Source organism: Chelonia mydas, chromosome 1 (assembly GCF_015237465.2).
Source record: "Chelonia mydas isolate rCheMyd1 chromosome 1, rCheMyd1.pri.v2, whole genome shotgun sequence".
NCBI classification, from domain to species: Eukaryota; Metazoa; Chordata; order Testudines; family Cheloniidae; genus Chelonia; species Chelonia mydas.
The window spans coordinates 139,572,810-139,586,712 of record NC_057849.1 but is presented as its reverse complement, the minus strand read 5'-3'; the positions used below and the strand labels follow the sequence as shown (position 1 = coordinate 139,586,712).

General features: G+C 40.5%; 1 long non-coding RNA gene across 1 annotated transcript in view; it reads left to right on the top strand.

Annotated features, from left to right (window-relative positions):
• Positions 1-13,903, top strand: part of LOC122464033 — a 152,093-nt gene that overhangs the window by 75,688 nt on the left and 62,502 nt on the right. The gene's annotated exons all lie outside the window — the stretch shown is intronic.

Sequence of the window (13,903 nt, the reverse complement as noted above, 5' to 3'; positions counted from 1 at the left end):
TTAAAAGCCTTTGATGGGAAAAAGAAAAAAATACCCACTATGTTTTATCTGGTTGTTGCCCCCTTTGAACCTGAATGGTTAGCAAATATTTGGCGCCATATTGGGTTATTTCTGTGAGAAAGAAAATTGATGAGACAGGTCAGTTATTTCTTTAGTGCAATTCTGTTTATTTAAAAAGAATGTACACAAAGTCTAGTTTCCCTGAAAATAGTAGAAATCAACAGGAGGCAGTTTCCTTGTTCAGAAATGCAAGTCTGCCACCTTAACAAGTACTCTGCCCAAAAGAATCTCCCTTGGTTTCTGCATTCTGGTTCCTTTCACATATATATATGGGCACACACAGCTGCAATTAAATCAATGCCCCATCTTCTGCATTTGCAATCAGTCTCCAGGGAAATGCCTTCAGTCACATGGCTTAGCTTTTACTCAGGCCTGGCCCTGCTGGTTCATGCCTTGGGCGGTGAAATTCTATAGTTTTGGCTATCACTAATGAAAGGGGCATTTAGTTGCTCCGTCATTTAAACTGAATGATGAATGCTTAAAATATCCACCAACTTCTACCATGTTTGTGATTGATGATTGCCATTAACACCTTCCAGCATATCATAGTGAATGCCAAAAAAAAAAGTCTCCTCCCTCATCATTAACTGAGAATTTGGAGTAATACAGGGCTTTGTCTCTATGGGGAGTTCTGGAATAGCTAATCCTGATTAACTATTTCTGATTAACTCCATGTATAAAAACTCTTATTCAGGACTCAGAGTGCCTTATTCTGAATTAGTTTAATCCGCTTGGATTAAACCAGTGGTTCTCAACTGTGGTCCACCGCTTGTTCAGAGAAAGCCCCTGGCGGGCTGGGTCAGTTTGTTTACCTGCTGCATCCGCTGGTTCGGCCAATCGCGGCTCCCACGGGCCGCGGTTTGCCGCTCCAGGCCAATGGGGGCTGCAGGAAGTGGCGCGGGCTGAGGGATGTGCTGGCTGCCCTTCCTGCAGCCCCATTGGCCTGGAGCAGCAAACCGCGGCCAGTGGGAGCTGTGATCAGTCGAACCTGCGGACGCAGCAGGTAAACAAACCCACCGGGCATGCCAGGGGCTTTCCCTGAACAAGCGGTGGACCACAGTTGAGAACCACTGGATTAAACTAATTCAGAATAGGACAAAATTTTTTCCAGAATAAGGGAATCTGCACAAGGAATTAATCTGCTTTAAATTAACAGCCAACCCGATTCTGGATTAATTTTCATGTGCAGACAAGCCCTAATTGAGGGTTGCCATTCCTTCATATATCATCATCAGAGATAACTGCTCTTTGCTAGCTACAAAGGCAGAGGATATTGAAAAATAGGGCATAATTTTCACAATGAGTTTACTATTTTATTAGTAGTAATTTATAATGGTTATTATAGTGCCTAGAAGCCATCCATGACTGGTGCAACATTGTGCTAAGATCTGTACAAACACAAAGTTTAACTTGGCCCAGATTTACTGAAACATGCACTGATGTTTGCAAATATATTTTAGGTTGTGGGTGTTATGGTTCAGAAGCACTCAGAATACAGTGATAGACAATATCTTTTCAAAATGGGGGAGTTCAGATCATCCATCCTGATTTGTACATGAGACAAAGTTTAGATGATAAATACATTGATGGAATAGTATTAAAATACAGTACAAACTTAATAAATTAGCTGAAATCAGTAAAAATGAAATTCATCAAAGAGAGATGGAAAGTGATTCACATTGGAAGGAATATAAATTCACAAAGACAGAAAATGAAAATTTGGGCTAGTCTCTGTACTTCAGAGAAAGAGATGAGCATGGCAGGGAATGTGAATGCTGAACTTGAATGAGGAAGGTAATACTAGAAGGAGCTGCTTTGTTGGATTGCATGTATTAGACCTGCTCAAAATGTTAATTGTGAAATTCAAACCCACTTGAAACAAGTCTCAGTTTGAAGCTCTTTATTTTGCTAATCTGGGGAAAAGAAAACTTCCTCCCGCTGAACCAACACCCATCCTGCTGATCCCCACCAACCACTGAGATCAGCCCTACTTATTGTTGGTATCTTCAGAGGGGACCTAGTGAGCTCACCATACCTGCCTACTTCCTCTTTAGTGCTTCTTTCCTTGGAATCCTTTGAAGTAAGGAGACATTGACTGGTCCTCCCACAACCTTTGGCTGACTGCCAAGTAAATCTTAAGAGACTTCTGAGGAAAAAAACCCAACAACCACCTTTCTCTTGCTGCTGCTGGATCTTCGCTAAGACGAGGGACAGGTAGTTCCCTTTAAGGCTTGGACCCATGCACTAAGATTCTGGGGCTTCACTTCATAGTATATGGTTGCTAAGGAATGCTTAAAGGTTCCCAGGCTACCATACTGAGACATACAAGATGTTCTTTGGCCCAAGCAAGGAGCCAGGATACAGCAGAAGGCAGGATGGAACATCAAGATCTCAAAAGCAATGGGGTCCTGAGCTTGAGGCAGAGATGGGAGCTGGAGGCCAAAAAGGTAGGAAGTCCTTGGGGTGAGAGCATGGACTTAATCAAAAGAACCTGTAAAGGAAACATGAAGAGGTTGCTTCACAGCCATCCCCTGATGATCTGACTTGTTCAGCTCAGTTCATAAGCACCACTGCAAACTGACCTCTGCAGAGAGTGCACAGTTTTGTTATTAACAGTTGAGCAAACAAAGTAGGAAGAAGTGAATTTAAGCTGCAGCAGCGGGAAACAAAAGTACAATAACCATTTGAAAAAAATATACTACTTATGTAAGCCCTGTGGCCTGAAGTCCTAGAACACAGGGAGCTCACTATTTAGACCTATTGGTGAACAGTACAAAGAGTAGTCTAGAGCTGCTGGAAAACTCCAGTTGCACAGAGGCTCCCTAGCAGGGGAAAGTTCTTTGCTGGCATCTGTTGGTGAGCAAGGGGAAATGACTGAATGAGCCAGGATTTATTTGCATTTCAGTTACGTGAAAGTTTAACTGCATTTTGACTAAAACGTCAACAGTTTTGATTTTAGGGTAATAAAATGCTGTCGTCCCTGTTGGGAAACGAAAGGACAAGAGAAGTGCCCCAACTGTTCCTAAGGTGAGAGGTTACCCTAACCAAACGGTAATCTGGCACATAGCCTGGACAAACCCACAGGGTGAGAAACAATGGTATCATCATCATGCCGCCTTTCTGGTGATAAGGACTCTGTTCAGGGACCTATATGCTTCTGATGTTTCTCTAAAGCCTTTGCAAAGAGCAGATACGGAGATAGTTTTGAGGATGAGAGGCAGAGTCACAGACAGCACAGAGGCAGTCAGTGGCAGGAGGACAGTAGCATAGCTGATGAGTACTGGAGAAATCAAAGATGTAATTGCTACAGCTGGTGGTAGAGTCCTTAGAGCAGACCAGGCAGCACTTCCCCTAGGGACTGTAAACAGACACACCCAGACCCTGGACTCTGCTGATGCCAGACAATGAACAGTGAGTGGGAGGTAGCAGAGAAGGGAAGTGCTATTGCAGGAACACCTTACCTTGTTTGATGCTCACAACCGTAAGCAGAGAACTGAGTTTAAGACTATTGCCAGGAGATCAGGGGTTGGGGGAGTCTAGGAGTCTTGCTTAACAGATGCATCTATTGTTGATTTGTTATTGCTGACTGTCCCAAATTTGTGTTGCCTTTTTTCCTTTTAATAAGGCCTCATTTTTAAACCGCCAGTGCCTGTGAGTGGGGAAGTATTTCCCATTAAGGGCACCCAGGGAGATATTTAGATTTTCCATGTTACTGAGTGAGGGCTCAACCCTGTATTGCTGGTGATGAATCCAGCTGCCAAAGACATTTTCAGGTCATAGTTCCTGGAGATACTCAAGGTGAGGCTGTACTCCCATCAGGGATAGGTAGAGAAAATGCAATTAATCAAAGCACAACTAAGGGGGTAGATGATATGACCCATTCAGTGTCCTAAATTCAAACCCTAACTATTTTGATTTGTTGCCTAAAACAGAATTTGAATCTTCTTCAGCTGTGTTACATTACCTGGCCCTTAAGCTTTAGTATTTTGTTCAGCAGTTCAGTTTACTCCCTCACTCCAGGGTCAGAACTTCCATTGGGTATCTGACTCACAGATAAGAAATGTTGGGCTTTTTTTGCTATTCACATGAGAATTGCATTGACTTGTATTTAATATCTACAAGCTCAGGTAAGTGCTAGGATGGAGGGCATTTCTTTACTTCTGTTTCTCCAATACCCATGACAGACGGGATCTACTGCAAATTGATTCGCACTGGGAAAAACATTTTGGAAGATAGCAGACTTTCCTGGTTTCTGGCCAAAACTGCCTCTGCTCTGTCAGTATGCAGGACTATAAAAATTCAAGCTTCAAAAACGATTAATTCAAAAGACATTAGTATATTAAGTGAGTGCAATAGCATTAGGCTGAGCATTAGAAAATTAATGATTGTTTAATAGACAGCTGCATCCATTTTATGTTTTAAAATCAGTAGGATTCTGAAAAGAAGTGATTCTTCAGTGTTTGTCAAAACAGCTCTTGATAAGGATTCACATTCATCTATTAACACAGAGTGCTATTTACATTTGATGATTTTGTTTTTACCACTGCATCTGTGCTGCAATTTCATTTTTAGCTGAGATTTAAAAAAAAAAATCTTTCAAAGTCATATTATCCCTAAAGCCAGGTTATTTTACTGAATTGCTAGAAGGCACAGTGCCATTTATGAACAGATCAAGATACGAATGGTCAAATTAACCTTAAATATAGGGTACTGCTTTCAGTTGGAGTCAGACAAGACTTACGGGTATTATCTTGTGAATCCCAAGTATCCAAATGCAGAAGTTTAAAATATTTTTTAAGGGGGTGGGGGAGAGAGAATCTCTATACCAGGTGTTTCAACTTACACTTAGAGGCTATAGGCTGTTTGGCCCTCGTGTTGGCACTCATGCATCCACTAGGAGCCAAGAGGGAGACCACAACCTTCTCTGGTCCTTTGACTAACCATACCATGGTTTTCTCCAGCAAACTACCTCCCTCCAGAGTCTGAATTTCATTCACTTTGAGTGCATTAGCCAATTACCGCATATGTATAGGTGAAGGATCGCTTGATTTTTAAACACAATGTTATGTTTACCGGTATATTATGGACTAAAGTGAAAATGGAACCAAAAGGGTCATAAATTCGCATGTGCTTCAATGTTAGAAACCTCTTTAGACTGACTCTAAATTGGGAGTTACTGAATAAAGGCCAAATATATCTGTCAATTACACCTATGCAAACTCATTGACTTCAGTGGGATTCAAAAGGCTGAAATCAAAGGCAGAACTTGGCCCTAGATGTTTCTTTTTTACTGTTGTCATGTGCTTAAAAAAATAAATCTTTTCCAGTCCCCCATTGCAAGGCTATGTCTTAGAACTGTCACTTATCTTGCTAGAACAAATGTCTGGGTTCCTTATAACCCTTCTAATTGTTGATAGAGATGTTTAATGTGGAAATGTTCTTGGGCTTTAAACCCTGTTACCCAGTTCGATGTATTATATAGTATGGATGATTCTTTCCTCTCAATTCAAAAGTACATTTACAGCTTTTTGTCAGAAGTTTACTTTGACTACATTATCTCCTTTGGAGATGGGGCCATGTAAGTAGCTAGAGAACTTATTTACAAGTATACACACACAAGTAATTTCCTTCTTCTTTTAAAATGTACTTGTTCTAAACAATCTCTCTTTGCTTCCTGATATTTAAATTCATTTGCATACTGACTTCAGATGACTCTTTTGATCATGTTGAAGGAATTATTCCTCCGAGCTTGTTGAACTGGTTACACAAATGTCTTGCATAAAGAACACTTAACACCATTGTGGGAGCAAGCCCTGCATCATGTTAGTTATTAATTCATACTGGTGGTTGCTTTGTGTTCTGAAGGTACAGCATTCTTTGAGTCAAGAGGTGGAAAACAGAGCATGAATATAAATAAACTGCACTGACAAATACAGGAGGTAGAATCAAATTAGGTAAGTGTTATATAACCTGTCACAGAGTTGTACTGAAATTCTTCAAACTATAAACTCAGGCTATTGTGGTAAATAGTTTTGACAGAGTTAATTGTTCATTAAATAGACTATAATGGAAAAGGTATATTTTTTTTCTGTGCTAATCATCATTACCATGCGGCGGGAGAACCTCAATATTTAAAAAAAAGAAATTCAGAATTTCTCTTGATGGTTGAAAGAGGAAATTCAGCTTCTTAACTTGCAGTTCCCAAGGATTGTCACTCATGTTAGACCTTCTTTTAAATATTTTTAAATTATATATTTTGTGACTTTAGCACTTGTGAAGGATGCCAGATAGGACTAGAAATGTATTATACTTTCCTTATAGAGGCATGAAGAGCATTTATTCACCATTTAAATTATTGTCATTTGAACATTACATAAGCCTTATACAATAACCAGTGCATGGTTTTTAAGAGCTGATATGAAGAGCAGCCAGAGACTACATAGGTATGGAGAGAGCTCTCCTGTAACAGCATTGAACTGTTTACACCTCCCAGCAATCCAACTTCCAAATGGAGGACGGCCTCTGGAGTCTGTATCCATATCTTTCCAGGACAATGACAGCTACTCCATGTGTCCTCTTTAGTCACAGCATAGGTATAACGTGGAAAAGATACAATGCAAGCTTCTCCACGTGTTCCCACTAACGTGACTCATCTAAGCTCTGGGGGAACCACATCTTTGAGTGAAAGGGTAGTTCAGTCTATATACTTAATGCTTGATTTCTGCTGGGAATGCCAGCAAAGGTGTACATTAATGCCATGCTTCACAACCTCTTTGTATATTATATTAATTCTGTGGCAAGGGGTCATTCTGTGGCACCTTCCGTGGCCACACAATACACAGCGGTTGCATTGATTACATAAATGCAATTAGTAAATAGCTCTATCTAAATGAATAATGTAAGTTTTTTTTATACAGTACTTGGATAAGTGCACTGTTTTGTATCCGTATAAATTGGTATAATTGATACTCCTATCTCTAAGGCAACTGATACTGATTTTATGAATAATTTACAGAACAGAAGGTCAACATATCCCTGACATATACAGTAAAGCATTCCATTTTTAATCACTTCCATTGGCTATTTTAGTGCCTTGTAACTTCACAATAAAATCAGTTTAAGTGTTTGAATTGTGATTTTTTGCCTTTGAGCAGAAATCCGTTTCATTAACAATGAAACAGACTTAAGGGGAAAAACACAAAAGCTTTTAAAAACCTGCCACTCCCCAAAAGATACTTAACACATCGCTGCTATGCATCACCAAGATGTCCACTAAGATTAGCATATTGATTGCTGTTAAAACTGAAAAAGCAATCAAACTGGAATCCCCAACTTGGAGATGAATAATACCCCACTGAAGTCAATGGGAATTCTGCTATTGATCTCAATGGGAGCAGTGCAAAACCTTATATGAAAAGTACTTATGATTGAATGCACCCCTGTAAGCACACCTTACACACAACAAAATATGCCTTGTAAGGTATCATTTGAAGAGTAATAACTCATTGGTCAATCATATAGTGAAATGCATGTAGAAATATTATATGTAACATTATAAAGATAAGATGAAGTTATGACTGAAAAGTGTTTACCAGACAAATCTGGAGAGGGGGTAAACCTGTTTCTCAAAGACAAAGGACAAGCTGACACTTCTACTTGGGTGTCATCAAAGTTGATTGGCAATCACTGGTCAAGTAGCCATTCTTTGGCAGTAAAAGGAGTAGGAACAGATTGATTTCCACTTTAACAAACAACAACATGGAACCTCTTTCACCACAAGACTCCATGTCTCCAGTCTCACAGTGGGAAGGAACTTTATTTAGGGGTAACTCTCAGGATAATGCATTTCAAAGGGTGACTGTACTATAAAAGGGAGGGGCAAAACCACGCCAGGTATTCATTCTTTCTCTCTCTCTTTCACCTGAGAAGACAAAGCCTTTGGACTTTGGGAGGGGTTCTGACCTGAGAATTTGGTCAGCCCTGTTGCTGGGAACATGTGGCAAGGATTTTACCTTGAACCAAGTCTAGTTTAAGTTTTAGTTACTAGAAAGCATTTTATCTTTATTTTCTTGTAACCATTTCTGACTTCAATGCCTTATCTTTTTACTCACTTAATACCTATCTCTCTTTGTTTTATTCTTTAATCAGAATAATCAAGGGTTGTTCAAACTGAATTTTTTGGTAACTCCAGTTAAAGTAGCAAACTCTTGTACATTGACAGACCTCTAACATCTAGACTCTCCTGGAGAGGGCTGGACAGTGCACAACACACATTTTTGGGGGGGAAATTGGTACTGGGGCTGTGTTGGGGTCACCCTGCAAGTGGTAACCAAGGTGGCTGGAAGCCAGGGTGTGACTGGAGTGTGCTGGCAGGCTAAGCTATACACAGACCCTCAGGGTGTGACCTGAGTGCTGTTTGTGAAGGGCCAAGTTTGGGAGCTACAGCAGCAAAACATTGTGAGGCACCCAAGATTGTAAGATAAGTGATGATACAGCCCCTCATAGGACTGGACTGCACCTCAGAATGTCATAGCTTGTTTCTTTCATATTTATTTATTTTTAATAACATAAGGGCTTAAGTCAAAAATCGGTCTTGATTACAAAGTCGTAGTCATGTAGAGATTCTTTTTCCATCTACTTTGTTTTGCAAAGTATTAGGGCTGGATTCTCTACTGAAATCCAGCCCCTTTCAATGGCTCAAGTGGCTCAAAAGGATGGACTCTTTCTACAAGTGGCCAGAGGAGAATTCCCCAGCTGCAGGGGAAATCCCTTTCTGTGTAGATGTGCTGGATCTGAGTTCTGTGTTGATTTGTGATATAGAGGGTGTGTTAGGGTGTAGAGGGGCCAAAGCAGAGTTCTGCTACATTACTCTTCTACTGCCATATTTAGAGATGCCCAGCAGCTGCTGTTTGTATTACTGGGGCACGTCTTCAGGAACCCTCCTGCTCCTCCCAAAAAACCAAGGGGTGTTTAGAACTTAGGAACCAATTGTGTAATAATGTCCATAAAGGTGGACGGACTGCTGTGCCTGAATGGAGCTTGTTGCAGTCTTCCAAGTTTTCTCCCATTTCTATTTTAATGTTTCCCAAAGGAAAGGGGGCAGTTTGGGGGCATTTATCTGGACTTAAAAAAGGGAAGTATTTATTTATTGCAATGATCTTACAGAGCCAGTTAGCAAAGCAAAAAACTTAAATTCTGCAGACTTCTAAATTAGATCCTAAATGCTGAAAACTGAAGTAAAATAAGAGTACAATGTATGTTGGATCATATTAAAGAAGTTCTGTATTAAAATCACAAATGAGTTTGATTCCCCATAGTTTAAATTCCAGGGTATTACAAATTAAGAGGTCTCTTGGTTTTTGGTACTGTTTCTGTCCCTCTATGTGTGAAACTTGCAAGCTGCTAATTGCATTAGTACATTCTAAGACAGAGTCTGTTCTCAAAGCAATTCACACAGAGAGAGACTCAAAGCAATACTCTGTAACAACAGAAACAGCCTGTTGTCTGTAGAGCCAGAAGAGTTCCCAGAAGTCTCCTATTACAGGACAGGCCTAACAAAGAAAATAACAGAACGCCACTAGCCGTCACCTTCAGCCCCCAACTAAAACCCCTCCAACGCATTATTAAGGATCTACAACCTATCCTGAAAGATGACCCAACACTCTCACAAATCTTGGGAGACAGGCCAGTCCTTGCCTACAGACAGCCCCCCAACCTGAAGCAAATACTCACCAGCAACCACATACCACACAATAGAACCACTAACCCAGGAACCTATCCTGGCAACAAAGCCCGTTGCCAACTGTGCCCACATATCATTCAGGGGACACCATCACAGGGCCTAATAACATCAGCCACACTATCAGAGGCTCGTTCACCTGCACATCCACCAATGTGATATATGCCATCATGTGCCAGCAATGCCCCTCTGCCATGTACATTGGTCAAACTGGACAGTCTCTATGTAAAAGAATAAATGGACACAAATCAGATGTCAAGAATTATAACATTCATAAACCAGTCGGAGAACACTTCAATCTCTCTGGTCACGCGATTACAGACATGAAAGTTGCGATATTACAACAGAAAAACTTCAAATCCAGACTCCAGCGAGAGACTGTTGAATTGGAATTAATTTGCAAATTGGATACAATTAACTTAGGCTTGAATAGAGACTGGGAGTGGCTAAGTCATTATGCAAGTATGCATCCAATGAAGTGAGCTGTAGCTCACGAAAGCTTATGCTCAGATAAATTGGTTAGTCTGTAAGGTGCCACAAGTACTCCTTTTCTTTATGATAACAACCTTGCACAACCTCTGTGTGTGTGTGTGTTTGTATGAATGAATGTGTGAATAAATATGAGATTGAATGGAATGTTATAGCTATAACTGATTCTTTCTGTATTCACAATAAATGTGGTATTTTGCCTTTCCCCCTTTAATAAGATCCTGCTGGTTTTTATTTTATTGGTATAACATTTAAAGTACAAGCCGCCTCCCGAGCAGCTGTTTGTATATGAGAATGTGCAGTTTGTATAGAGAAATCTTCACAGTTGTTATAAGTAGATCCCATAGATCCCCGCCACACTGTTTTTTTCTTCTATGTATTGTTTAATAGCACACAAGTTGAACAGAAGAGTAACTGACTACAACTTGCTGATTGATTTTTGCTGAGAGTCAGGGTGTCTCATTTGCACATGCATTTTTATAACCAAAATATTGGCTCCTAGAGAAAAGCCAAAGAGACCAGTTTAAGAAGCAGACACGAAGGTCCTGGTATGCCTCTTCCCATTAACCTTAATGAGCAAGAGGTACATTGATAGACTTTCCCTACAAAAGCTTGTCAACTGCAATTATCAAAATGTATGGAGATAATGTTTATGTGCACCTTCTTCATATGGTAGCCTTTGATGGTGTTAATCCTGGGGGGAGAGGAGAAGACAAGTTTCAGATCACATAGTTTCCAGGCTTAATTCAAAAGAAGGTAACAGGCATCACATTGTATAAACTACTGTCATTAGGTAAACTTCAAGAAGTTCAGATCTTTGGATTAGCAGTGAGCCTGAAGCAAAGTAGGCATCGAGCAGTTCTGACTACCTATCATCTTCTGTTACCAGCTCACCTTCTCCATTGAGCAGTGGACCCACACCATCCTTGATCTTTCTTTTTTGTCTGATGTATTTGAAGAACTCCTTCCTGTTGTCTCTAACATGTTTTGCCCGCTATAACTCATTCTTTGCCTTGGCTTTCCTGATTTTTGTCCCTACACACTCATGCTATTGCCATGTATATTTCCTTGGTGACATGCTCCTCCATCCATTTCCCGTACCTTTTGGTTTTTAGATAGCTAAAAAGCTGCTTTATCCAGCCACATTGGTCTCCTGCGGCTCTTTTTATCTTTCCTCTGTGTCAGAATAGCTTGATGTTGAGCCTCTAGTATTACATATTTTAAGAACTGCCAGCCCCCTTTGACTCCTTTTCTTCCTAATTGGTCTTTCCATGGTGTAACGATGCTGGTTCTGGTGGGACCCAACTGAGAGTGCCAATTCAACCTGAAGCAAATACTCACCAGCAACCACACACCACACAACAGAACCACTAACCCAGGAACCTATCCTTGCAACAAAGCCCCTTGCCAACTCTGTCCACATATCTATTCAGGGGACACCATCATAGGGCCTAATCACATCAGCCACACTACCAGAGGCTCGTTCACCTGCACATCCACCAATGTGATATATGCCATCATGTGCCAGCAATGCCCCTCTGCCATGTACATTGGTCAAACTGGACAGTCTCTACGTAAAAGAATAAATGGACACACATCAGATGTCAAGAATTATAACATTCATAAACCAGTCGGAGAACACTTCAATCTCTCTGGTCACTCTATTTCTGATCTAAAAGTGACTATTCTTCAACAAAAAAACTTCGCTTTTCCTTAGCTTTGCTTCTGCTCTCCACTCCGCCCTAAGCTCTTTTGATTCTGTTAAACTGAGAGATGTGTCTGGGGGAAGTGGAGACATACAAATGATGATACATCTGCACTGCAGTTGATTGTGTGCTTCCCAGCACGGGTAGACACACACACGGTAGCTCTGCTTGAGCTTGAGCAAGAAGGCTAATAATAGCAGTATGCTAACCCACTCAGACCCCCTGGGTAAGCTAGCCCAAGCCACCACCCTTGCTACTCCTGACTGCACTGCTATTTTTAAATGTGCTAGCTTGAGCCAAGCTAGCATGTGTCTGTCTACCCGTGCTGGAAAACACATTTCACTGCATATAGTTTCTGCAGTTTCTAGCCATTGGTTCTTGTTATGCCTTTCTCCTCTAGATTAAGAGCCCTTTAATACCTAGTATTTTCTCCCCATGGAGGATACTTATACACATAATCAAGTCACCTCTCAATCTTCTGTTTGGTAAATTAAACAGCTTGAGCTCTTAAATCTCTCAAGTGTAAGGCATTTTCTACAGCCATCCAATAATTGTTGTGGCTCTTTTTCTGCACTCTCTCCAATTTTTCCACACCCTCTTTTAAAATATGGATGCCAGAACTGCACATAGTATTATAGTGTTGGTCTGACCAGTTCCACAGAGGTGAAATCACCTTCCTGGTCATACTTGTTACGAGAGAGAGCCCTTCTTGCCACAACAGTGCACTGGGCATAATGTTGAGTTGCTTGGCCACTATGATCCCTAATCCTTTTCAAAGTCACTGTTTGCCAGGATACAGTCTCCCATTCTGTAGGTATGGCCTGCACACATTTGGCTCTATTAAAATTCATTTTGTTTGAATGGGCCCAGCCCACGAAGCGATTCAGAAGGCTCTGTATGACCACCCTGCCCTCATCATTACTTACCATTCTCCCGATCTTTGCGTCATCCTCAGATTTTTATCAGCAGTGATTTTTAACTTTTGTTCCAGATCATTGTTGAAAATGTAGAATAGTGCCAGGCCTACTACCAGTTCCAGTTTGACCCAGCTAGAAACACTCGCATGTGATGATTCCCCACTGATGAGATCTTTTAAGATCTGTGCCTTAGTCAGTTCTTAATCCATTGAGATGGGCTTTGACACAGTGTAGTGCTACCCAGAATGTCCTAGAGCACTATATCAAATGGTTTACAAAAGTCTGTTGCATCTATACAGTTACCTTTTATCAGGCAAACTTGTAATTTCAAAGAATAAAATCAGGCTTGGGTTGTTTTGGTTTTTTTAGTTACATTGATGTAATTTGTTCATCACATGCTGTTTGAGTTTGTATTACATTTGCTTTCTTAGAACCCTCCCATAGTATTGTTGGTTTAATGCTATCCTGGCTCCTACAGCTGATAATCATGTTTTTCAGACAAGGTAAAGGAGACAAAACTTGATTCTGAATTGTGTCCTGTGGTTACAAAATTAGTTATTTGGACACTACTGAAAATTTGGCCTCAGTAATTTTGATTGCTCAACATAAGACACACAGGGCCTGTTTTTCAGAGTTGTAGAATACCCACAACCACAACTAAAATGAAGTCAATAAAACCTATGGGGGGACAGCTCCTTTGAAAATCAGGCCCTTGGTTTCTTCAGTTAGACACCCAAACACAGGCAACCAGAATTAGTAGTTGTATCTGAAACTATATCCTCGTGTTTTGTCTTGCCTTTGCCCTTGGGGAGTTAAGGATGAGGAAAAGTGAGTTTCATTTATTATACACAGACATTAGTTATATTCTAATCGTGTTTTTGCTATAATCGTATCCTACAAGGTGAGGTTAAACTTTTTGTCACTTTCTTCATATATATTAATTATAATATAACTAATGTGTATGTATATATGTTGGGGAGGAGGGGGTTAGG